At 34.1% G+C, this 26,614-nt stretch overlaps 1 protein-coding gene across 5 annotated transcripts in view; it reads left to right on the top strand.

Annotated features, from left to right (window-relative positions):
- LOC116842028 overlaps nucleotides 1-26,614 on the top strand; it is a 633,651-nt gene that overhangs the window by 234,738 nt on the left and 372,299 nt on the right. For all 5 annotated transcript variants that reach the window (XM_032810701.1, XM_032810692.1, XM_032810671.1 and 2 more), the window contains one exon: nucleotides 1,614-1,679. The gene's annotated coding sequence lies outside the window, so the exon portion shown is untranslated. The remainder of the gene's footprint in view (nucleotides 1-1,613; nucleotides 1,680-26,614) is intronic.

The following is a 26,614-nucleotide window of genomic DNA, read 5'->3' as shown; positions in this document are numbered from 1 at the left end:
ATATATATATATATATATATATATATATATATATATATATATACTGAGAGAAAAATTATTTTAAAATCAACAAATATTTCCTTGGTGGGTACCATTAACATATTTACTTAAATCTACATTCTCTTTACTTAAATCAAATATTGTTTATTTAAATCAAGTAAACAATATTTGATTTAAGTAAAGAGAATGTAGTTTTAAGTAAATATGTTAATGGCACCCACCAAGGAAATATTTGTTGATTTTAAGATAATTTTTCTCTCAGTGTATATGTATAATATTTAAGAGGTTAGAACCGTATTATTTCGCTCCTTATCTCCGGAGACTTCTCGGAACTTTGAAATAATGTAGCTCGATATACGATAAGTATATGTGCATTATTAGTATATCTATTGTCTCTCTTTCTCGCTGCGAGACGTTGGCTAAATCGCCGCGTCGGGATCGACGTTTCGGCGCATGAACACATCAAGTTTGTGCTCTCCGAGAATACATTCAGTAATTTCGTTAAGCGTACAGGGAACATTCGCAGGATTGTGGTAAAGGCAACATGTAGGATTATCTGGCGAGTTAGGACGTTGGCTGATTAGAGGATAAATTAAGAAGAGACGACACGTGTTTCACGTCGAGATCTCGCAACGTTCTCGACACAAGAGAGATATGTTATCGTTATTATTCGACATACGAGATATGTGAGAACACAGTATGTGAATTACAAACGTTAGAATGATTTTACCGGTATATACATCTCTCGATATAACCTCCTATCGATATGGAAAACCAATCCAAGTACTTAGTCTTACCTCTCATGCAATAAGCAGTTTTCTGTTGCAAAAGTTATACGGAGTAACGGGCCGAAATTAACGATAAGTTATTATAATATGCTATTTCGCAGCCGAGTTGCGCGAGTTGTGGTACTTTGGAGCGCCAAAGTAAACTCAAGCCAGGATCTTCCGTATCGGACCGACCAGAGTTTACTTCCAGAGTTCAGAGTTTCGTAATTTGCTGTCGGAGGGCCGAGACGGTCGCATTATTGTGTACGCCACACTTGTAATAATCTCTGTTCTAATTACAATGCTATGACAAAATAGGGTGAATATCAAAAATACATCTACAGACATCTCCGAGAAAGAGACAGGAGACCCTTTTTCGCGTCTGTGCACGCAAAGAATTTGTTTCGAAGATATAAACATTTATGAATTGAAGATGTACGATAAAGTAAAAGTGCCCGGACACCTAATCCTAGACATTTTCATTGTTTTGATTCTTAAATATAAACATTTCAACTTTCAACATAAGATATATACAAGTATTGAGTATTCACATACACACTCTAAGTCGAAATATTCGTATTTGAAGACCAAAGCAATAAAAATGATTAGGTAGGTATTCGAGCATTGGTACTTGTATCTTAATAGTCTTGCTTGGTTAAAGGATATATTTATGACGTAGGAAAATTGTTAAGAAAGTGTGAAAAATTTAAGGAAATATTTTACCTTGTTGTATCAGAAAAATATTTTCAAGAATTTTTGTAGGGAAAAGTATTGAAGTAATTAAGATCTGATATTTTATAAATTGTTGATTTTTGTAGATTGTAATGATATTTTTTGTTATCGCAGATTATCCAGTGGATTACACGTAGATGACGTTAAAGTGAGGACTGCAGAAATACACCTCCACTTTGCGTAAGTTGAGAGCCACTCATTGATCTGAAACATAAAAATATAAAATTTTTTTAATTTATATGTAATATATTTGTGCATCAGTTGAATTACAGGCAATATTAAAACTAAAAATTGATAAAATGACGTCCTTTCAAATATTATAATATTTGATTTAATATGCGAATTTCAACCAAAATTTTTATCTTTGCATCTTCAAACAGAAACTATTGCAAATATCGCTTTCAATGTTGCACACTTTTTGGAGAAAAAATTATGCCTTTCATAAGCATATCAAATTTCAAAGTGATATCTTTAATGTTTTCTGAATAATTATTTCTGCAAACTTGGAAAATATGATTTCAAGAAAAACGAGTTTAAAGCTTTACATTATGTTATTTTATATTTAATTCTAAATTTTGACTACTTACATTTAATCAAGTATTTTGGGGCCATAGATTATATACCCTTTATTTCTGCGAAGAAGTTTTTTTTAGCAATTGTTTGCTTCTACGAACTATTTTAGCCTCTCGTGACTCGTCTAAGCTTCGACGCTCGACAGCCTTCAGTCATTCGACGCTACTCTACAAGAATTTTAATCAATGTTTATCAACATTATTTCCGTGATTTTTAATGAAAGTGCACATTCTTTACTAAAGGTGCAGGCTGCAGAAAAGCAGAAATTTCGATTATGTTCGAAGAAAATATATGCTTCGGAACGAATTGCCACACCGCAGTGTTGAAACTTTTTTAAATACAGCCTCTGAGACATCGTTTTAATAAATCCTAAGAAGAATAATCTTCGTAAATTGATCGAGTAACTTCCTAAACCTTTTCAGGAGGGAAAGGGGGTGATCATACTCTCATCTAAAGTTTCTTGAACCTGGCGCGCCATTTTCTACTTGCACGCTGCTTCAGTTTATGGTCTATAATGTCGACAAATGTTCGAATTTACACTTGCAATTTAATGAGCGTATTTTCAAAGTTTTAGACTTTAGAAATATCTAAAAGAAAAAGCGATTTTTTCCAACCCAACAATACTTTCTGAATACGTTGGCTGCCATGGCAATTTTCAGGATTCCGATCTCAGAAGTTAATTTGATTTAATCATATTATATTATCCAAAATTCTAATTATAGTACATAGTAGTCATCAGAAAGCATACAGAATGTTTGCTTGTTGATTTTCACTTTGAATAATTTTCTTATGATTATATTTTCTGTTTCTGTTTCTGTTTCTTATTCATGTATGAATAAATTTTCTATTCATGCAAGCCAGCCTTGATTTTTTGTTCTCTTCCCAGAAGCCATCTATTCTTAGTTACACTTATATACCATGAATTTAATCGTAGCTGCACAAAAATAGCAAGTCAAAGAACTACGAGATAAATCGTAGTCGGTGCCCTTGCCAAGAAGGCCAACTACGATTTATCTCGTAGTTGGCAATCAATGTGTTAAAGAGCAGAAATTGTACACAAAAGTTATTTTTTCCAAAAACTGTTTTGATAGTGAAACACTTGTCAAAAAATTCTTATACTAAATTATGTACATCTTTCATATATGTATGCATTGTTTTAACGTTAAACATAGAAAGAAGTTTAGTTGAGTTTACCTAACAATAAACTAAGCAAACACATTTTGGAGGCAACAAAATTTTTGTTTTGTAGAGTTGAATTTGATCCGTAAAAACAAAAAATTGTTTTTTTTTATCAAAAATTAATTCTATAAATTGATTCTATAAAGGAGGATGCCAAAATTCTTATGACTACTAGCCTTAGACGTATACGATTTAAATCTGATGTATCTTGTAGGTGTACTCTAATGTCCTTATTAAGTCTCCATTGAACCATTCGTATAAGTTATTACAGTCAAGAGATGTAAGCGATAAGTATTATTGGATTTGTTATAGCTACAAAGATCAATAAGAATGTTATTGGTATACATGCCTGATAAAGCAAGCGTTATATTTTGATTGTAACAAACCTGAAACTGCACTTGAAACGATATTTTAAGCGAAATCAATAACTGTTGCATTGCAAGTATATTCTTCTAACATTTACATATAACCTAAGTAAAACCAATGTGCAACAAATAAATTAAAATATGATGATTTATAAGATATAACAATGAACCTCCAAAGAAGCCTATCTCTGTTTGATATTATAAAAATACATCGGCGTTATTGTCTGAAATAAAACTCGTATTGCTATATTTGTTTCGATTCTAAACAGAGAATTCATGTTTGCGATAAGAATGGAAGTTCTAATTGGTATCATAGTAGAATAAAATATTTTGGAAAAAATTTGATTAGATTTCTAATCAGAATCTATGCTGTATCTAGGAAAATCTTGAAAAATTTCTATGCATGCAGATTAATCTAAGTTAAGGACCTTAATCAGACTGTTTAGTGAGAAATAAACGAATCATACTTTTGGTTAAGGTAATGAAACGAGAGAGAGAGAGAGAGAGAGAGAGAGAGAGAGAGAGAGAGAGAGAGAGAGAGAGAATAAGTTTGATCTTAATAATAAAATTATATTCATTTTTTCTTACTAGAAATTACTTTTTTGAATGAAAGTTGTTCCTTAAAGTGTTATTATATGATTATTTTGCTAGAAATTATCTATTTAATTAATTCGATGTTATATTTAAATAACTCGTCTTTATTCAGATGAAACTTGAATTCGGGACCTCCGGATTATGAATCATCTTTTTACGCGTTACGTCACTTCTCCAATTGAGATTTGTTACACACACACACACACACACACACACACACACACACACACACACACACACACACGTATATGGGTATTGTCTACCTATATTATGATAAGTTGAATATCAGAATATATAATTATAATAATAAAAAATTCTATTTATAGTTTAGCCAACAGTCGTTTAACTAAGCATGTCCGATTAAACCTACTATACTCTTTTTTTGCATGTAATTAATAACCAGACAATTGTATGTTATTACTATATATACAATATATACTAAACTCTAACCGTTATTAGAACGGTTAGTTGCGTACAAAAATATCGCGTTATATTAACCAAAAAATCTGTTTATCTTTACCAAAAGTTGCTTAACCAAAGATGTCACGTTAATCCAACCAGGCTCTTTTTTCCACATATAGAAGCAAGTTATAAAATATATCTGTGTGATCATATTATTCCTTTATTACCATCATATATAAATTTTTACTTCACTATGAGTATATCCTAGACGCGCAATACAAGTTTTATAAATTATAGTTAGTGTACTATATTATTCAACAAATGTTTTCTTTGTGTGTAACGTGACGTCCCATTGCTCGTACTTCGTTAGACACGGAATCTATATATTTCCATATTAAAGTATACAAATAACGCGGTTTGGAGCACTAAGCTCTCGTCAGGTCGCGCGGAAAAGGTCGGAATGCTTTTTACTACACGGCGGCTCTCGACCACGTCCGCATACGACTGTGGCCTGGTGAGTCCCTGACGGTGTGGCTATGGGACAGAGTATGCGGACGTAAATATGTGTGGGGAACACGCGCGACTTTCGGACGCCGCGCACATTTTGTAACGATAATGCGAAAACTTGTTTGCGGAGAATACTTGGCAGTAGAAACGGATATGCCGCGTAGCCGTAATACCTGTTACATAAATGGTGCACGCCGACGTTACCACGCGGTTTGCATATTGTCGAATTTATGAGACTGCTGGTGCTTTATAGCCGCGTCGTAGCAATCGAATGGAATATCGAGTTTTCTTAATCGTCCCGTTGCGATTCCTAAACTATAGAAAATCTCCTTGACGATCGCCGCGTTGGCGCGAGAGATATTTCCAATAACGAGTCCGATAACACCGTGAATTATTTTCTACGATTGTCTGTCGTACTTCCGCTTAAATTGCAAATTCATTTTCCGCGTTTTTCGACCGCGGAATAGAACAAATAGAACAATGGATTTACTTCGGAAAAATTCGCCGTCACGCATTACATATATAGAGTGATCGGAAACAATCGCATTCGGTTAATATTATCGTAAATATAAATAGTTTCAAAAAGAACTACTCATAAGTATAAATTAACGAAAAAATAAAAGGCAAATTGGAGTTCAAGCACGGATGTATTAGTGCAGTAAAACCTAAATATGTAGATAATAGTTCTCAACGTATAAAGAAATATTTATTTATAAATGTCGAGTTACAAACGTTTCGGCCCATCCATGGACTCTCTTCAATGTAATATATTATTATTGTGATGGACTGTGTTGTCAAGTTCGACAATAATCTTACGCAAATTTACAACTGCACTCTTTCGTGGGTAATTTGTTCCAAAGTCGGTTTGCTACAAGAAGTCTATTCTTTAACTTTTTGACAATTTATGTATATTACACTGTAGAGGGTCGAAACGTTTGTAACTCGACATTTATAAATAAATATTTCTCTATACGTTGAAAACTATCACCTACATGTTTAGGTTTTACTGCAATCCGTGCTTGAACTCCAATTTGCCTTTTATTTTTTCGTTAATTAACATTATCGTATTTTTGAGCGAATTCTAAGACTATTTTTCCTCTTGCAAAATATTATCCGAGGCTTAGTTGCTGAACTGTAAAGATAAATAGTTAGCCTCTCACGGGCCAAATACGGAAAGTAGGCAGGAGCGGCACAATTCACCATCAGACACAGACGTTGGGCAATACACATGTAACAATATTCATACATTAGTTCAAAAACTTTCAATGTCAATCTGATTGTGTACAATAGTAAATAAATTATTTTAACTTAGTTGTGAATATGATTATAACATAACATGTAAGGATGAAATAGTCGATTGCGTTCGCACACGTGAACTTGTTCTAAGTACAATATAAACTTTACATACACGAAAAACTTAAAAAATAAGCACGAGAAGAATGAAACATTAATCGTACGAAGCAAAAAAATTCTTACATTTGAGAAAACCGACGAGTATTGCGAACGCAATCGATGAGTTCACCCTTACACGTTATGTTATAATCATATTCAATTAAGTTAAAATAATTTATTTACTATTGTGCACAATCACATTGACATTGAAAGTTTTTAAACTAAAATGTATGAATATTGTCACATGTATATTGCTTAACGTCTGTGTCTGCACTGAGAAAAAATATAGTTGTCTTTGACGTCAACTATACTATGATTTTAACCACGAAAACAATTAGAAAAACTATTATTTTAGTAAGTGTTATTAGAAAAATGATTCTTCTAATTATTTTTTTTAAATCACAAAAAAGTATAGTTGACGCCGAAAGCAAACTATATTTTTCTCTCAGTGTGACGGTGAATTGTGCCGCTCTTGCGTACTTTCCGTATCTGGCTCGTGCACTGAGAGAAAAATATAGTTGCCTTTGGCGTCAACTATACGCTTTTGTGATTTTAACCACAAAAATAATTAGAGGAACCATTGTTTTAGTAAGTGTTATTAGAAAGATGGTTCTTTTAATTATTTTTCTGGTTAAAATCATAAAAAAGTATAGTTAACGCCGAAAGCAACTATATTTTTCTCTCAGTGTGAGAGGCTAACAATTTATCTTTATAGTTCAGCAACTAAGCCTCGGATAACATTTTGTAAAAGGAAAAATAGTCTTAGAATTCGCTCAAAAATACGATAATATTAACCGAATGCGATTGTTTTCAATCACCCTGTATATTCTATTCGTTATGTATGCGTGACATGGAGATGCCATTATTATTTTTAAGCATATTTTCATTTTAAGTGTATTCTCGGATTAGAAGCAATATCCGCTTCTCGATATATTATTACAGCTGGATCCGTTAGGAAATGAAGTGTTTAATTCGTCGATAGAAAAGCGACGATAAAAACATCGCGTCAAGGTTTTAATTCAGAAAGGAAATCGCTCGTTTTGCGTATTCATCAACGAAATGTAAGAATAATCCTGTAATTTTAAATCTTCGTATACAACAAACGTTCGATTTTAACTCTCTTTCATTGTTATCTTGTCTATTTTATCTATTGTATCGTAGAATCCACCGTGCCGTGTCTTCGATTCCTCTGCAAGTTTTTCCTCAACGCATTGTTAATGCAACCGATTCTCGCCGACGTAAATTAATTCTAACACACAATGGCCCGGCGCTCTCGCGCTTTTGCTGCATCAGTCGTTACGTTTAATTTCCGGGGCATCGCGTCGCGACCTTATTCTACGGGTTCCCCGTTTTCTCTTATTATAACGGCAGAGAGGACCGATTCACTCGACGGTAGAGGCAGTCACAGCTGCGCCGACAGTTAGCCCGCACCGTATCTCTCGTTTGCCAGTTGCACACTCTACATTGTTTCCCGTTCCTCCTCTCCCTCATACGTCTATACGAAATGCATATTTCCCGGCAAATTTAACGTCCATTGTCCTTGCGTTTTCAATTATTTTTACATTTTTTTCTCTTTCCCCTCGTATTTTTTTTTTTTTAATTCCTTTACTTTTTATATTTTTATTTATTTTTCAAACAAAGCCGCCTCCGCTTTGATCAGCGCGAACTTGCCGCGAAGTTCAGCGAGATAGAGCTAGCCCGTTTCAGTTCGTGGCAGTAAATATGAAATAGCAGATTTTTTGTATGCCCGCGGTATTACAGTTGGCGCGGCAGGAATTGCAACGAGTATCGAATCATAATCGGATGAGGGACGTAACTCGCGATTAACGAGCACGAAAATTGGCACGGGTGAACTGCGCTTTTTAAATATTGTCAACGGATTGTAGTGCGCCGCACTCGCTCGATTTGCACCGGCCGATCAGACGGACGGATGGACGGACGGACGGCAGCGCGACAGTAATACATAGAATGAATTTGTTTCCGTTATAAATTCGTCGGCGATTCATTTTCGAGCGAGACGCGATCCGGATGGCGGTTTGCGCGGCATATTTTAATCGAATTACCAGATTCGATTTCCGCCCTCCTGCTTCACAATGCAAACGCGGAGCTTGCTCGCGAAACTGCAGCCAACGATGCATCTTGCATCGCGGAAGAATAGGAACGGTACGCGTGCATCAGAACGCGAGTCATCAATGATGCACGGCTCTTTTCCCCCGTCACATCGCTGCGCTTTGGCGAGCTGCCAATCTCGGTAGCTACGGTGCGCCTTCGCTATGAACCTTCCTACCAATCTTCCGTCTCTACGATCGCGATGTATATGCCACCGACGCGGCAAATTCCATCGCAGTGCGTTTCGAGCTTCTCCAACCGTAAATGATCCGCGAAGCAAATAATCAATGTTTGCGATATTTTCGAAAAGGGACTCGTTAATATAGAACGTATCGGTAGAACTAAGATTGACACGCCTCTGGAAGGTCGCTCAATTTTCAAAAAGGATGAAAGCAAGATCAAGAAGAATAGATCGCACAGTTTTTCATATTAACTCATTAACATCCAAATGTACTGAAATTTTACGTTGACTTGAGCAACTTATTTTACTACGGAAATGAGGTCTGTTGTTTATAAAGAGTACCATTTCAACCAATTTCGATGTCGCTGTATCGAATAGTGTTGAGAACAAAAATCGTAATTTATGCAAAATTTTTGCAAGATGAAATAAAAAAGTGCATGTTTTTAGGGCTAATTTTTTCTTCTTCCACTATTTTCTCCATAAAAACATGTTAGTATCGCTCGGGAAAGTATCTAAAACGTGTTCCCAGCACTTTAACTTAAAAAATATGCCATGGATATTTTTTTCAACAAACATGGCGGTACTAAAATAACGGTTGATTTAAAGCGTTTTATTCGAATTTTTGTTTATATTTGGTTATCGAAATTATTTTAGGGTCAATATTATTATAAAATTACATAGTAATTTATATAGTAATTACATAGTAAAAGCACGAATGGCTTAGTGCTATAATATTGGAAGTGCGCATTAATTTGAACAGAATACAATTTTTTAAAGCTTCTTAAAATAATGTCTCAAAAATGTCTTAAAATAATAAATAGGATCATCAATAATAGATAGGAACATCTTTAAGCCGGAACATAAAACATCTTAAAAACATTATAATAATATCTTTTTGATAACATTTTAATCCATTAACGCCAACATGTGTTGAAATTTTACGTTCATTTGAGCCATTTATTTTACTACGGAAATAAGATTTGTTGTTTGTAAAAAGTTCCTACCATTCCTACCAATTTCGATGTTGCTCTATCAAATAGTGTTAAGAAAATTTAAAAAAATCGCAATTTATGCAAAATTTTTGTAAAACAAAATAAAAAACGCATGTTTTTAGGGCTAATTTTTTCTTCTTCCACTATTTTATCCATGAAAACGTGTTAGTATCGCTCGGGAAAGTGTCTAAAACGTGTTCCCGATACTTTAACTTAAAAAATATGCCATGAATATTTTTTTTCGACAAACATGGCGATACCAAAATGGCGGTCGATTTGAAGTGTTTAATTCGAATTTTCGTTTATATTTGGTTATCGAAATTATTTTAAGGTCAATATTATTATAAAATTACATAGTAATTTACATAATAATTACATAGTAAAAGCACGAATGTCTTAGTGCTATAATATTGGAAGTGTGCATTAATTTTAAGGGATTTTTTGGTAAAAATACGGCTTTATTGTGAAAAAATGGTTACAAATTGATCACTCAAAATATTGTCCATCGCTAGCCACTACTTTTTCCCATCTTTCTGGTAATAGATGGATTCCACGTCAAAAGAACGACACATCTTTTAAGGCTATCCACGAATTGACCCATTTTTTGGTATCCTCATAAGAATGGAAACGCTGCTCAGATAGGCCACGAGTCGATCGAAATAGGTGGTAATCGGAAGGAGCAATATCTGAAGAATACGGCGGATGTGGTAGAACATCTCAGTTAAACGCTTTTAACCGTTTCCTTGACCGGTTTCGCAACATGTGGCCGAGCGTTGTTGTGCCGGAAAATCACTTTGTCGTGTCTTTTCGCGTAATCTGCTTTAATGCTTGGCTCAATTGCATCAATTGTTGTTGGTAGCGTTCCCCAGTGATGGTTTTGTTGGGTTGGAGCAACTCATAATATACTACACCCAACTGATCCCACCACAAATACAGAGCATGAGCTTGGCGCCATGAATATTCGGCTTTGCCGTCGATGTTGATAGTTTGCCTGGCCTGCACCATGATTTTTTGCGCTTCGGATTATCGTAGCGTATCCATTTTTCATCACCCGTCACGATACGATGCAAAAAACTTTTTCTTCTGTGTCTTTGAAGCAACAATTCACAGGTCATTTTGCGCCTTTCGACGTCCCTCGGCTTTAACTCGTACGGCACTCAATTTCCTTGCTTTTGAATCATTCCAATGGCCTTCAAACGTCTGGAAATCGTTGATCGATCAACATTTAATGATTCTGCAAGTTCTTCTTGCGTTTGACTCGGGTCTTGATCGAGTAAAGCTTCCACTTCCTCATCTTCAAACTTTTTCGGCTGGCTTGGACGTTCCTTGTTTTCCGTGTCAAAATCACCTTTTTTATAGCGTCAAAACCAGTATTCATATGTTGAGACCGATAGAGTATAATCACCATAAGCTTCCGACAACATTCGTTGACTTTCAGCACTTTTCTTCAAATGGAAGCAAAACAGCAAAGCTTCCCGCAAATTGCATTTTGTTGGCACAAAATTCGACATATTCAATGCTCAAAAAAACAATGTTGTTCACACTTCGGCAAAATGACACATACTGAAAACTAAAGCCACATGATGGTGCTTTTATATGAAGGTAGCAACAATATGGCCCGATGCGATATAGTATTAATTACGGCATTTCTTGAAAATTCTTTAAAATTAATGCACACTCTCAATAGTTAAATCTAGTTTATGTCTCGTAATGTAAACAAACTCTTTAATTGTCCAGACGTTTTTATAGCAGACTCCTTTTTTAATAGAAATATATGCAAGTATATGTATATATATATATATATATATATATGTATATATAAAGAAATATATGTATATATGTATATATATATGTATATATAAAGAAATATATGTATATATACAAATGTTATGTTACATAACAAAGTCATGTGATAAAACAAATCAAATAACGTAAACATAAAAACGTCAAATAAATTCAAAGTCAAACAAAAAAAAAACAGTTCTACTAATGCTGCATAAATTGTTTTAGACATTATCATAGAAAGAAATAAATGATATAAAATCAAGATGAAAAAATATTGGAAAGATAGTTTAAGCCGAAGTTTAAGAAACTCTGCTAAGTAGTAGGATAAAAAATAGGAAAACTGTGTAAAATCCCAAAAGCGGGTATTTGTCATTCGAGCATCTATTCACTGCGAACGTCATGAACCGACGGAACATGACATAAAATCGTGATGGGGCTGGCGGTACATACGTTTGATCGATATTCCAACCGAAATTCGCGTGTGTGGAAATACGTGTGACACAACGGACCTAAACTCGACCGTAAGGCTCCACATAAATCAGTATTATCTCGCATTAATGCGCTACTAGCTCGGAGGTAATGTTCATAGATTCGCTTGTAATGAACACGGTACGCATCCTGTACGTTAATCCATGTAAAGAGTATCTGATCTGCATTATATGTAGCCACAGGAGAATCGATACGTCATCGCGTGCCTTTGTGAATTTATGTATAAGAAACACGCAGTGCACATCATTATAGAGCGAGATGGTAAAAGTACCAATACCTGGGCATCTATCTAATTGTGAATATTGGTTTGATGTTTAAATACAAATATTTCAATAGAGAATATGTATATATATGTATGCATATGTACCAAATATAGAGTGTCCCAGACTCTTCTCCGCATTTTTTGTGAAACAGATTGAGGTGAACACAAAAGTCCCATTGGCGATATTCGCAATAAATCTCGAGATATTAATTAAAGAATATTGATCACGCGCGATATGGTAAATGAGCTGTAGTGACGTCGTCTGCCGTTTACTTATACATTAAGTTAAACTGAACAAAATAGTCCTGTTACCATTTTATAAATATGACCATATAGATTTTTAGATATTAATTAACCCATTAACGTCCAAATGTATTGAAATTTTACATTGATTTGAGCCATTTATTTTACTATGGAAATGAGGCCTGTTGTTTATAAAGAGTACCATTCCTACCAATTTCGATGTCGCTCTATCGAATAGCGTTGAGAAAATTGAAAAAAATCACAATTTATACAAAATTTTTGCAATTTTTTCACTTCCGCTATTTTCTCCATAAAAACGTGTTAGTATCGTTCGGGAAAGTGTCTAAAACGTGTTCCCTGCACTTTAACTTAAAAAATATGCCATGGATATTTTTTTCAACAAACATAGCGGTACTAAAATAACGGTTGATTTGAAGCGTTTTATTTGAATTTTTGTTTATATTTGGTTATCGAAATTGTTTTAGGATCAATATTACTACAAATTACATAGTAATTGTTGAAAAAAATATCCATGGCATATTTTTTAAGTTAAAGTGTCGGGAATACGTTTTAAACATTTTCCTGAGCGATACTAACATGTTTTTATGAAGAAAATAGCGGAGGAAGGTGGTACCAAAATGGCGGTCGATTTCAGGCGTTTAATTCGAATTTTCGTTTATATTTGGTAATCGAATTGTTTTACTATGTAATTACTATGTAAATTACTATGTAATTTTGCAGTAATATTGACCCCAAATTTCGATAACTAAATATAAACGAAAATTCAAATGAAACGCTTCAAATCAACCACCATTTTAGTATCGCCATGCTGGTTAAAAAAAATACCCATGGCATATTTCTTAAGTTAAACTGTTGGGAACACGTTTTAGATACTTTCCCGAGCAATACTAACACGTTTTTATGGAGAAAATAGCGGAAAAGGAAAAAATTAGCCCTAAAAACATGCGTTTTTTTATTTTATTATATTTTGCAAAAATTTTGCATAAATTGTGATTTTTTTTTATTTTCTCAATGCTATTCGATAGAGTGACATCGAAATTGGTAGGAATGGTACTCTTTATAAACAACAGACCTCATTTCCGTAGTAAAATAAATGGCTTAAATCAACGTAAAATTTCAGTACATTTCGACGTTAATGGGTTAAAGAAGATTTGTGCATTATCGTGCACAATCATATAACAATTTTCTTTCATTAATAACTGAAAATCTACGTGTTATTTTCTACGGGTTATTTTCAAAATGATAAATAGCTTTTTTATTCAATTTGAGCTAATACGCAAGCACATAATAGCATACATCTTCACTACAGCTCATCTACTATATTACCATTCACTAATCTTCTTTAATTAATATTTCGACTATTATTGTGAATATCGTAAAACGTTATTGAGCTTTTATATTTATCTCAATCTGTTTTACATTCCCATAAAAATTGCGGAGGAGAGTTTGGGACATTCTGTATATATACATTCTATGTTAAGTTTCAAATATTTGTGTACAATCCTTATAATTCGAGAAGTTATTATAATAGCGCAGCGGGGGTTTTATGTTCTTCAACAGTCTATCCTTTTATATATACGAAAAAGTTCTAGTTCAAGGAGGATTGTGTAAATTACCCGAAAAAAAACTACCCAAACTGTAAGGATTAAAAACAAAAATAATAAGAATGACTAGGGTTGGATACATAGAGAGAATTACTGTGGTTGCTACACATTCTCAATAGTTAGAGAGAATATTCATGTGAATTTAAATTAAATAGATATTTTTTTTAAATTACTGTTATTATATTGCTTATTATTGCTCTTCTATATAAATCTCACAGCTACGGTTTAATGTTCAGTTAGTATACTCTCATGTACAGTTGCTTAACCAAAGGAATATTGCTGTCTCTCTGTTGTGGTCTGTAGAACAAATACTATGGTCGAGAGATACGTAGTGTTTGGTTAGGCCATACAGCACAGAGTACCACTCAAACACATATGAATAGGCAGTAGATGGCCAATGTATCATTTCTAAAATACGGTTACTACAATTATTTTGTATGCATTTGTTGTAGCAATCATATTTAAATAATATTCTTAGTGTCTTCTCTGTGTAAGAAAGGATCTAGTTGGCCCAAGAATCATATTATAAGAGGAATAATAGAAACGAAATCACAAAATATTCTTTTTAGGACATAGACACTTTTCTGAGTTTCATTAAAATAATAACAATATTAGTTAAAAAGTAAAAAAACTGATTTAGGAACAGTACATTTTTGAGCGTCTCAACATTTTGTATTAATATTCTTCATTGTACATGGATAAATTCAAGTATTACTGGTTAGAACAAAGTTTTTGTAAATATATTCTTCACTATTTTAAATAATGAAAGTAATTTTCATTCATAAAATGACCGAAATCGAGTATATGGATGGATGAAGTAAAGTTGAAGTATACTTCAATTCTCTTTACTGTATGTATGTATGCTCCAATAGGCCCTTTACATTTTCAATTTGGATTGTACATCATAGATCCTTTCTTAAGTTTTTTTTAGAAACTATTATATTCTGGAAATATGTCTTTACATTTTTCCCAAAGCAAAACAGCAATAATAACCCTTTCCTATTATAAAATTGTCCTGAATGATAAAATACTTTACAAGAGTACATTACATATAGTATTTTATATATGGTTTCTTTTAATGGTTTCTCCCTAAGTGTTGCTAATCAACTTGACCTACCAGAGCAAAATAGCAGCATGTTCGTATTTCGATTATTATACAAAATATTCAATCTACAGGATCTACAGGATATGCTGATATAAAAACATAGAGAAGTGTCAGTCTCTCCAGTCAATCAAAGTTGTATCGGTTTGTGCAGTCAATCACAAGAGTTAGTTGTCTGAAAAATTGTAACTTCGGAGTTTTGAAAAGTGTAGCATGTTGCCTCGATCTCCCCTACACGCTGAGGTACATTGGCACTTTTACTTGACTTCTCTACAGACGCGTAATTACACTCCCTCAATATATATATATATATATATATATATATATATATATATTTTTTTTTTTATCGCTAGAGCAAATTTTTTTGCGAAGGAATGTAATATACGCGTCTCTAGTGCGATCTCTCTCGTTTCTCCGTCCGGTGAAATAAATATTGGCTTTCGGCAAACGTGAGATACACCGTCAATTCGAGTATCCATCGAACAATATTTATTTAGTCGGTATCGATTTTGTTGTACGATATTGGCTTTCTCGGCGGCAGCGATCGGATTTTATAGGCTCGCTCTGCTCCCTTTTCGCTCTTCTCCCGCGTCGCTGCCATCGTTGATCGCACGAAACTTCCACTATTTCGAAAACTGCTCCGAACTAAAACATTTAATATCGCTTAACAACGGGAAAGAACGATAGATAGTGTGACGTTTTACACGTTCACCGATGTGATGCTCGGAGCATCGACACACTTGTGGAAAAGTATTTCTGACGGGTAATTGATCGAATTAACGGTGTAAACAGGTGGAAACCGATGAGCGAGAGCTTAGTCGTTCCTCATTACCTGCATCGGTCTTTAAAATTGTACGGCGGATTTTAAAGTGACCGCTTAAATCGGTGCTGTTTCTAATCAGTATGTCGCGGAAGTGCGCGCAGTTTTGCAGTCTATTCGCCGGCTGTTTGCCCTCAGTCGCTCTACTTTGTTACTGACAGCTCAACGTGTACCGTAACTGCACCTATTGTATGTGTATCATTCGAACGTGTCTAGTGCAACATTCCCGGTTTGATGTTTCGTACGTGCGCGTTCGCACCGACACTGAAGTCGACGTTTTCTACCGTCCCATAGTATCGTCGAGTACCGACACGGAAGAAACTGAACCTGCCTATATTTCACTGTCGCGTCACTAACGAACAATTGTTATTTATGTAAATGAATAAAGATTACTCTAACCTTAAATAATTCATAATTAGCTCTAAATAACTTTAATCTTAAATAATCCATAATTAATAGATAAATTATATAATAATAATAAATTGTTCCATTACATAATTTCGATAATATAATTAATAATAGATATGTTAACAAATATGTGCTCTATATATTACTAACTTAATCTATCCTAGGCTGTTTGCGAACGTGCCTTGTTAGGCGGACAGCTCCGCACTGATACTGCAGGTTTATGATGTTGCACCATTTCGGTGTTATTAGAGACAAAATTTAGGGGAGATGAGGGACAGTTTTGGGACAATTTTGACATTTTATTTTTTGTAGCCTATGTTTTTCAAAATTTTACGACAACAACAATTGAGATTTAATCCTTAAAATATTCTGAAATAATTTATATATTTTTTAAATGATGCAATTTTTGTTATGAATAAGGAATTAATGAAATCGTTGAGTTAAATTTTGTCCCAATTCTCTCTTTTACCAGGGAGAGATGGTAGGGAGACTTTGGACATAATAACAAAAATTATAATTTAATAATTAAAGCTTATTTATTATTTTTAACATAAACTCCCAAATTTACGATGATTACACTTGTTATCATGAGTTATATTTAACTTAAATTAACTTAAATTGAGTTGAAATTAAAAATCCTTTATTAAAAGACTTAATAGTTAAGACTTAACATTTTGTAATTATAATATTAAAATTGGCATAATAGGTTATAAAATTATGATAGAGAGAGATATTTCGATATTAGAAATGTTCTAATTCTCTCTACATGGGATGTCCCAACTCTCCTTTGTCGTTCTTTTTACATTAAAACGATTGCAAACATATTTAGGTTAAAGATTGAGGTTTCATTATGCTTGCATTGCAAAGCGTAAGAACTATCTATTAGAATGTATTGAATGAAATTCTTATAAAATGCAACTATCGAAAGAGATAGGGGCAGGTTCGCAGTAGGGGTAGGTTCGCAAATCGTTTCGTTCACATACTTATTGTGAAACAAACAGTTCGAGTGGAATCATAAAACATTTCGTTTAATGTAAAAATACTTATCTCCAATTTTCATTACAATCGCGCAAATATTACAGGTAAAAGAAAGAAAAAACTGATTTGAGGTCAGTTGAGTAAAGTTTTAGACGTCTCGAAATATTCTCCTTGCATTTTCTATCGTGAATGAATGAACTGAAGTTATGAATGAAGTTATGTAATATTAGTTAAAATGAAGTTTGTTGAAGATATATGATACACTGTTTTGTATAATAACAGTGAACTTTATTCTTAAAATTATTAAAATCGCAGAAAGCAGATGGGGTAGGTTCGCTAATTTTTCTGTATGGTAGCACTGATGAACTGGTGCGCACTGCAAAGCCACGTGCAAAGAATAGGTTAGTAAACACATAGCTCACAATGCATAACGATCATAGGATCATAGGACACAATGCAACGCGAAGATATGATGATGTATACACGTATAAAGTATGTTACATAAAATTATTTCCTTTTGTTTTTAAATATAAATAAAATTGTAAGTACAAAGGTATTGTATATGGTATCTCATTGTATAATTTATTGATTTAACATTCTTCAAAGTGTATAATTACATGTATTTTATGTAATGCTGACCTACCCCGAGTTGCTAGTGTACCTGCCCCGGTACCCGAGCAGGTATGCCTGCTTACTGCGTGTTGATATTTTTATTATTACAGACGAAACTATATAGTTTATAGCATCGTCGATAGAATCAAAATGTAGAGGAAGGTTGTCTCTATCATTATTATACAGGGTGTCTCACAGGTGTCTCCTCCGGGCATTTTGTGGGGACATAGAACAGGTTGAGATGAACATAAAAGTCCTATGCCGTTCTGTGATATTCGCAATAATTATCGAGATATTAATTGTAGAAAATTTGTAAATGATCATACAGAATATGGTAAACGAGTTATAGTAGCGACGACTGCCGTCGTGTACTTATACTTTATGTCAAATTGAACAAAAAAGTTCTCTACCATTTTGCAAATAATCACATAGATTTTTAATTATTAATTAAAGAAGATGAATGCATTATCACGCAAAATCGTGCAATAATCTTCTTTAGTTAATAATTAAAAATCTATGTGATTATTTGGAAAATAGTAGAGGACTTTTTTGTTCAATTTGATCTAAAGTATAAGTACACGACGGCAGTCGTCGCTACTATAACTCATTTACCATATTCTGCATAATCATTCACAAATTTTCTACAATTAATATCTCGATAATTATTGCGAATATCGCAAAACGGTATAGGACTTTTATGTTCATCTCAACCTTTTTTACGTCCCCACAAAATGCCCGGAGGAAAGTGTGAGACACCCTGTATAGCCAATTGGAACATTTAAATATATCAAACTATTTTATCATTGAAATTCGATAAAATTAGCGAACCTGCCCCGGTCTCCCTTATCACAAATATTACACCAGGAAAATAATTACTTTTCAAAATTAAAAATGACTTACCTCTAATTAAATCTAAACTCTCTATAAACTGGTTAACCAAATATTTATATATTTCACATAGAAGGGCATCAATTGTGTTTTAGACCGAAAGTATAGTACCAATTGTTAGAGAGAAAATAACACTATTCTGACTCTCCTCCGGGACCAACTCTCCCTCATTTCCCCTCCAGTTTACAAAATTGTGCCTAGCATAAAATAGATAAAGAAACGTAACTTTTGTCGCAGCAATCCATCGCAGCAATTGGTTGATCGAGAAGTTTCTTCAGCAAAATTCTACAAAGTTTGCGGGCTTACCCCGCAAGTCTTCCTTATCCTTCACGAGAATGCATCGACTATGTACCTAAATCTGTATTCGATCCGTCCCACATTTACCTAATTCGTGCGACACCTTTCCATTTCAGCTCCGAGCTTTCACAGCTGCAACATTGATACAGCATCGGAACCAGCTTACGTTCGTTGCATAAACTCGGTAAACCGCGGGGATCAATCTCATCAATTAAACAAGAGACGTTTGTGGCGCGAACGATAATCTTGACGCGAATAAATACGACGGATCGATACATTCTTGCGCTCACCTTGGTCCCACGGCACCACTCGTGACGTCGCGGTCGAGTCTTGTTTCTTGACTATCGCTACCGCGATTCAATTTCGATGAATCCCCTTCCATCGCGGACGCACTCGAGCTCGCCCCGGCGCCCCGCGGAAGTAATTTTAAATTAAACACTCGCCACACCGGTTTAATAAAGCTTAATGCACAGTCTGTGTTGACGGCAACAAGTGCAAATTGCGCCGTGGCGTATTACCGCGCGGCGACGACACGACCTATCCCCGTTGCCGTTGCAATAATTCTCTGGGTCCAACCCCGCCTTTATTCGTCTCTGTCGCGCCGCACGAGCACTCGCAGCCAGCGTACGACTATGGGATTTTCATGTAGCTTGGAGCATGCGGGACACCGAGGGTCGTCGGAACGTTTCGTCGTAGTCACCGGCATCGTCGTTTTCGTCTTCTTAACGGTAGACGCCTGCGGGGCACACTTAACCGTCGGTGAGACTGCGATAAAATAGCGCATTTTAAACGCTCTCATTCTCACCCTCTCTCTTTCTTTCCTGCAGATTCTCCTTTTTCGTTTTGCCCTCCCCTATCTTTCTTTTCTTCGTTCCTTTTTTTTTTTCTTTTTTGCATTCGCTACTTTGTCGAGCGCGGAGAGCGATGCCGAGAGAAGGTTTAGAGTGATAACGACGAGCGACTTGGAACTTTAAATGGACGTTGGAAGATGCAAAGGAAACGGTCCACCGAAAACCGAAGGCGACGGAACGCGCTCGAACCACACGATTCGGCCGGATTTCGAGACGGGCAGGCAGACGGGCGGGACATTTATTTCGCCGCGATACGCCGACGTAGCTTTTAGAAGATTGCATTCTGTTTGTCGGTCGAATTTATTGACTTTGATCTCGGTCGCGGCATTTTCTTGCTTATCCTCGTCGCGGATGGGCGCGCGTGCGCTCGGTTGTAGCGCAGAAGCGCATCAGGTCGAGAGGTAAGACGTCGCGCCCCAGACAAAGAATCTCGCACGGTAATTCCGTAATATTTTGGCATTACGTTGTAATTCCCACAATGTATCAAGATTCGGGGATGAAACGCTTAAGTTCTTCAACGTACAAGCGGCTTTAGAGCAACGGCTATAACGACATCCCCGCAGAAGCTTGATGAGTATTTATGCAGCCGCAAAGAGAGAGGAGACTACGCGTTCGCGTGCTTCCGCTTTTAGTAACGTCACGATATGTCTCCATGTTGCTCCCTTAATCTGCCTATACCGACATCTATTATCACGGTTATGAAGCGCTCGTTTTCACGTACTTGTTTTTATCCGACGGCGCCGTATGTTGGAAATCGCGTCGTTGTAAGACGCTTGGTTTGAGATACACGAAATCTTTATATCACGCATTTTTGCATCAGACTAATTTTCCTGAAATTTTGTAACTGATGATTTTTCGCTGATTACGAATCAGAATTTTTTAATTCAAAATGGCCGATATGAATAGGGTAAACGCGGATATGATGGCCACACAGAGAGAACGATTTGGTTGAATCAAATAAACGCTTCTTTGGAATAGTCCAAACGAATTTTTCGATTGATCAAACAAAATTTTGTTTGATGCAACAAAAATATTTATTTACGGCTTAGTTTCAAAGAAATATTTTTGTTGTGTCAACCAAATAATTCGTTTGGACTATTCCAAAGAAACATTTATTTGAATCAATAAATCGTTCTCTCTGTGTATACCGGAAAAATGGCCATAGGCTGAAATTTCTCTAATAATTGCAAAACATTGCGTTTGTGTAATCAGTCACAAAGATAATCGACATTTTTTAGTGTATGTGCGTACATTTTTCGAAATAGCAAGATTATGAATATTATACTATATTTTCATTTTCGACTACCTGTAAAATGTCTCATGTATCCACTAAAACTTACTGTAACGTTGAATAAATTGTTAAGCTATCGCAATCAACGTTGAATACATAAGTAGGTATATAAATTGTAATATAACATGCCTTTTTATTTTCATTTTCACTTGTTTATAAGTACTATTCTTTTGTTTATAAGTACTATTATAACCGTCTTTCACTCATATTTTGGGTAAAATGGTCCACTATCATTCTAACATTTATAAAACAAAAATTATATTTAAAAAACTACTTTCAATATTACAATAATTAAATCTTATGTGCTATATGTTTTTATCAAAAATTGGATTCAGAATTTAAGTTTTGTAATCGAAGTTTCTAGTTTATATGTGTATTATATTTTTCACAAATAATATGTATTAAATATCCTATACTAAAATGAATATGTCAAATTATGTTTTTTTTCATTATTTTATAAAATAATAGATACAGAATCTTGAACATAAAATATATATGGGTCATCTATTCTTTATGGCCATCTTGTCTTAAACCTTTAGGTGAGATGGCCAATGCTCAATGTTTTGATATTTTTGTAATAAATAATTTCACTGAAGTATTTTAACTCTGATGGCATTATGTACTGTAGGCTTCAGTGAAGTAATGTGCTAAACACTATTAAGAAATAACAATAAGAAATGTATTTTCTTTGCATTTTAAAAAAGTATGGCCATCTTATCCGAATTTACCCTATAGCAAACCAATAAATCAAATATTTTTTTATTTTCGTGAAAATCAGTACATGGAATTTTTTAGGATCTGAATCTGAAGCCAAAGTATTGAATTTTGAAAATAATAAGTCTTTTTTTATTTCTAGTTCATTATAGTAGTTCCGCCATTTTGGATTTTCATAAACTTAGAAATCTTGACCTCAGATTAGGATTCAACGAAAAAATCCTTAGTACACTATTAAAAGAAATATCTAAACTATTTATTTGGAAATCTAAAAAAATTCTGAAAAATACTTAGGATGTCCTAAAAAAAGAGTGTCTAAATTACCATTTCAATATTGATAGTTTAGTAGAAAATGAGTTATTTTCATAAAAAGACATATTTTGTCTATTTCTTTATTTACAGTAATTATGCAAATAAAAATTTACGATTGCTAATTTTCCTTACACTTATTCATGAGAGAATCTACAAAAACAAAAAACTGATACTTAGAACATGAAGAAATTTATTAAAATAATTAAAAACTGAGCGATAAATCGCTAAGCGCAACCCATCATCATTCCATGAAGGGTTAAGCTATTAATGTTATATTATCAGAACATAATAAATTAAACAGAGCTTAAGAAGATAATTTAAAACTTAAATTATCTAGTCATTTCATAAAAATAGAGTACACATAAGTCCAAGTAAAAAATTAATATTCCTCAAATTATTTGCTAATTTATTGCTCTTTATTGCAATTGAAATTCTTTTTTGCTATAATTTTTAAAAAATTACTGGTGACTAGATGGCTTAAATCTTTTAAAATGCTTTTATGATATTAATAAGTACCATTCAGCCCGACCCAAGCTACAAGAGTAAAGTGCTTTAAAAAGAATTAATCGTTCGTATGATGATGACATGAAAGTGATCTGTGAATTATTTGCTTTTTAGATATTGCAGTTCTAAATTTTCTGCTCGCAAGATAAATTTTAATAACAACTAAGAATCATCTCACCCGACTGATGCTATAAGATTAAAGTGCATTAAAGAAATTAGATGTTCCCGAATTTTTTTGCTCTCAAGATATACGGATCTCGTGTTTTTTGCTTGCAAAATAAATTGAAAGAACAACTAAAGACCATCTAGCCCGACTGAAGCTACAAGAGCAAGGAAAAATAATAGGTTTTTCCTTTCGAATCTCCCTGCATATACAACACATAAACATTATGTAAACTAAAAAAACAAACTTCTTTATATTTATTATTTGTTTTTTAAATACAAATCAAAGGTATAAAGTTTAAAAAATTCTTTATATGATTGTTCCAACAATCAGTAAACAATTCCGATCAGTAAACAATTTTATAATTTTTCTCATACTTGGTGGACAAATAGTTCTTATTTTCTATTTCTAGAAGATCACAGAGATAATTTCTAATGATTAGTTAAGTTTCCATTAGTGGGCCCAAAATGGATTATTTTTAATATCTTTCTTTAGAGTTATTGAACTAAAGAAGATTGATGAATGTGTGTGGATCACGCACAATGCGGTAGCTATGTCATGACAACACCTGCTGTCGTGTGCTTGTTCCCTCTTTATCTCTTTATGATCCTCTGTATATAATTATATACATTTACTTTAGGTCCTCCTCATATTTTATATTCCATATTTTATACATTGCTAAAGAGTAATGATTCCGTCGATATAATATTATCGATTCATGTAAGAGGCAGGGCTATGTTGCTCGCCTCAAGCACTCACCTGTAAAACAGTGATTTTTCCATTAAAGAAATGACGTTCGTGCACAAAGCAAAATGGACGAATTCGCGATTCGCTTGAAATTGTATAAAATCTTCCGAAAAAAAAGTAGGAAAGTTTTATTTTCCCAATTTATTTTTATCGATATTATATTAAAATATAAGTTGACACTCTTTTTGTGTTCACTATCATGGTTATAAGATTTATTCAATTCTGTAGATAGAGAATTCACACACACATGCATACATGAATATGTACATAATTATGTACATTAAAAAATCATACTTCTCGACGACCAGTTTTATTATGCGGACCACAAAACTTTTCAAGAGTGTCTTTAACATTATTTTATGAAGAAAAAAATTCTATTTGAACGAGATATCTTGACTTTAAAAAGTTACTGACGCATACGAAACAAAACTGTCAAAACTTTTACTTTGAATACATTTCCACTTCCTGAATTAAAGGGACTGGAAGGTCAGATTGTCTGAAAATTGTGCTTGTTTTTCACAATTTTTTATGACAAATTGATTGAATATACGAAAGTGTTATTTTGATGTGTATTTATATAACATATAAAGAAAAGAAAAATATAATTTTGATGATCAAATACTCAGAATATGTGTATGGTACATGCATTTAAAATATATTTCGTTTATCTTTTCAAGGTCGTTATTTTGCAGTAATATCTTGACTCTCGGTGATTCAATTAAGTTGAATTTTAGGTAGAACTTCCGTAAACTTGTCGTTATCGTGTGAACCACTATAATAGAAATTAAGTAAAAGTTAACAAAATTGCAAATATCTTAATGGAATATTATTAAACTTTCAGTTCTTTTATAGAAAAAAATGAATATTTCAAAATTATATATTTTCACGAGTTTGTCAGTGGTTTACACGATAACGACAAGCTTACGAAAATTTTCTAGTTAAAATTCAGCTTAATTGAACCACCAAGAGTCAAGATATTATTGCAAAATGACGACCTTGAGAAGAAAAACGAAATATATTTTAACTGCATGTACCATATACTTATATTGAGTATTTGATCATCAAAATTATATTTTTCTTCTCTTTAGATGTTGTATAAATACACGTCAAAATAATACTTCCACATATTCTGTCAGTTTGTCATAAAAAATTGTGAAAGAACAAGCACAATTTTCAGGCAATCTGACTCTCCAGTCCCTTAACCTTTAGATTGCCGGGAAAGCCACTTTTATGGTTCTGCACAAATCTCAAAATTCTACGTCATGTTACTTATATAGAAAAATTTTTGAGAAAAAGAGACCACTTTTTTAATGAAAAAATGCCGGCCGCCTAAAGGTTAATCAACAGTTATGAGAAACGCGTAGCTGGAATTGAATGTAGCAAGATCGAAACATTTGACAGTCGATCTAGTGAGTGGTAAGACTTCCATGCGATTGAATGTACTCGCGCTGTATAATCGACGATGTATAAAATTCACAACTGATTGTCAAGATCAACAATAGAAATCTGCCACTCGGATTTGCACATTTTCTTCTTTCTCATTCGCGTGGAAATCTTCGGGTTCATGTACATCATCTAAGCCTTTGGGATGCCTCGAGTAGTTCTCACAGTTCATTGAGGATACGTTACGATTTGTTCGCACGTGAGGGGTAACCCTAAGCGAGATTGTACGCAGCCAAGCCATCAGCATAGATGTCAAATCGAGACAAATGGCCGACCGCGATACGATTTTTTATACGGAACGTGAGGTCGTCGATGGCGTTCGATATGCGAGCGGGTGAGTATGCGAGCAACGTCGAACCTATTCTTTTTGGCGACGATGAATAAATCTCGCGTTGGGAAAAAAAGAGAGAGCCCAATCTATTTTTTCCCGCTATTACGGATAAAAGCAGCAGATAGAAGTTATAGTTTTGTCATACTGCCTGCGACCGCAATCGATATCACTCTATAATTATAAAGGAAAAACGGAACAATGCTTTTAACGTAATTCGATAGGTGCACCAATGGATATATTGAAGGTGGGTAAAAAACAAGTTTTTAAAATGCGATATCAACGTCAAACGGTTTAATTAGTTATTGTGAGACTAATGGAGCGCAAGAATACTCAAATGAAATATATACGTCTTTTATAAGAAGCTTTAATTGATTTACACACACGTAGTAATTTGACGTACATTTTTCGTAGAAGCCATTCGTGAACTGAAAGCGCAAATCATAAGGTTTGTAATATTGTCTTTTATTACAAATTTACAAAGCCCTTATTTAACCCTTTATGGCCCATAGGGCCTATATAAGTGTATCGGAAACTAATCCTGTTTTATATTTCATGCTGAACTTCCACTGGGTCTGTATGGTATTCTGCTCTCTAAATGTCTTGGAATGAAATTTCACTCGGAAAGCAATGTAACCACTGAATCATCCGAATTCGAGTGATATTTCACTTGTATAAAGTGGATTCTCCACTCTGAATCATCACGAATATCTTCACTCGAAATTGAGAAGTGATTTTTATCCACTATTGTGCTCCACTGTTGCAGGAACATATTCACTGTAATCAATTGAAACATTCGTTCATACGAAGTGAAAATACACTCCAAACTTGAGTGAAATGTTCACTCTTGCGATTTCGAGTAACAGTATTTTCACTATCGCCTCGAGTGAAAATAATGCCACTGCGCTCTCTCTCTCTCTCTCTCTCTCTCTCTCTCTCTCTCTCTCTCTCTCTCTCTC

Source organism: Odontomachus brunneus, unplaced genomic scaffold, assembly GCF_010583005.1.
Source record: "Odontomachus brunneus isolate Ranch 3 - 2012 unplaced genomic scaffold, Obru_v1 Obru_scaffold_002, whole genome shotgun sequence".
Classification (NCBI taxonomy): Eukaryota; Metazoa; Arthropoda; class Insecta; order Hymenoptera; family Formicidae; genus Odontomachus; species Odontomachus brunneus.
The sequence above is the reverse complement of the archived record's forward strand: the minus strand, read 5'-3'. Positions and strand labels throughout refer to the sequence as shown.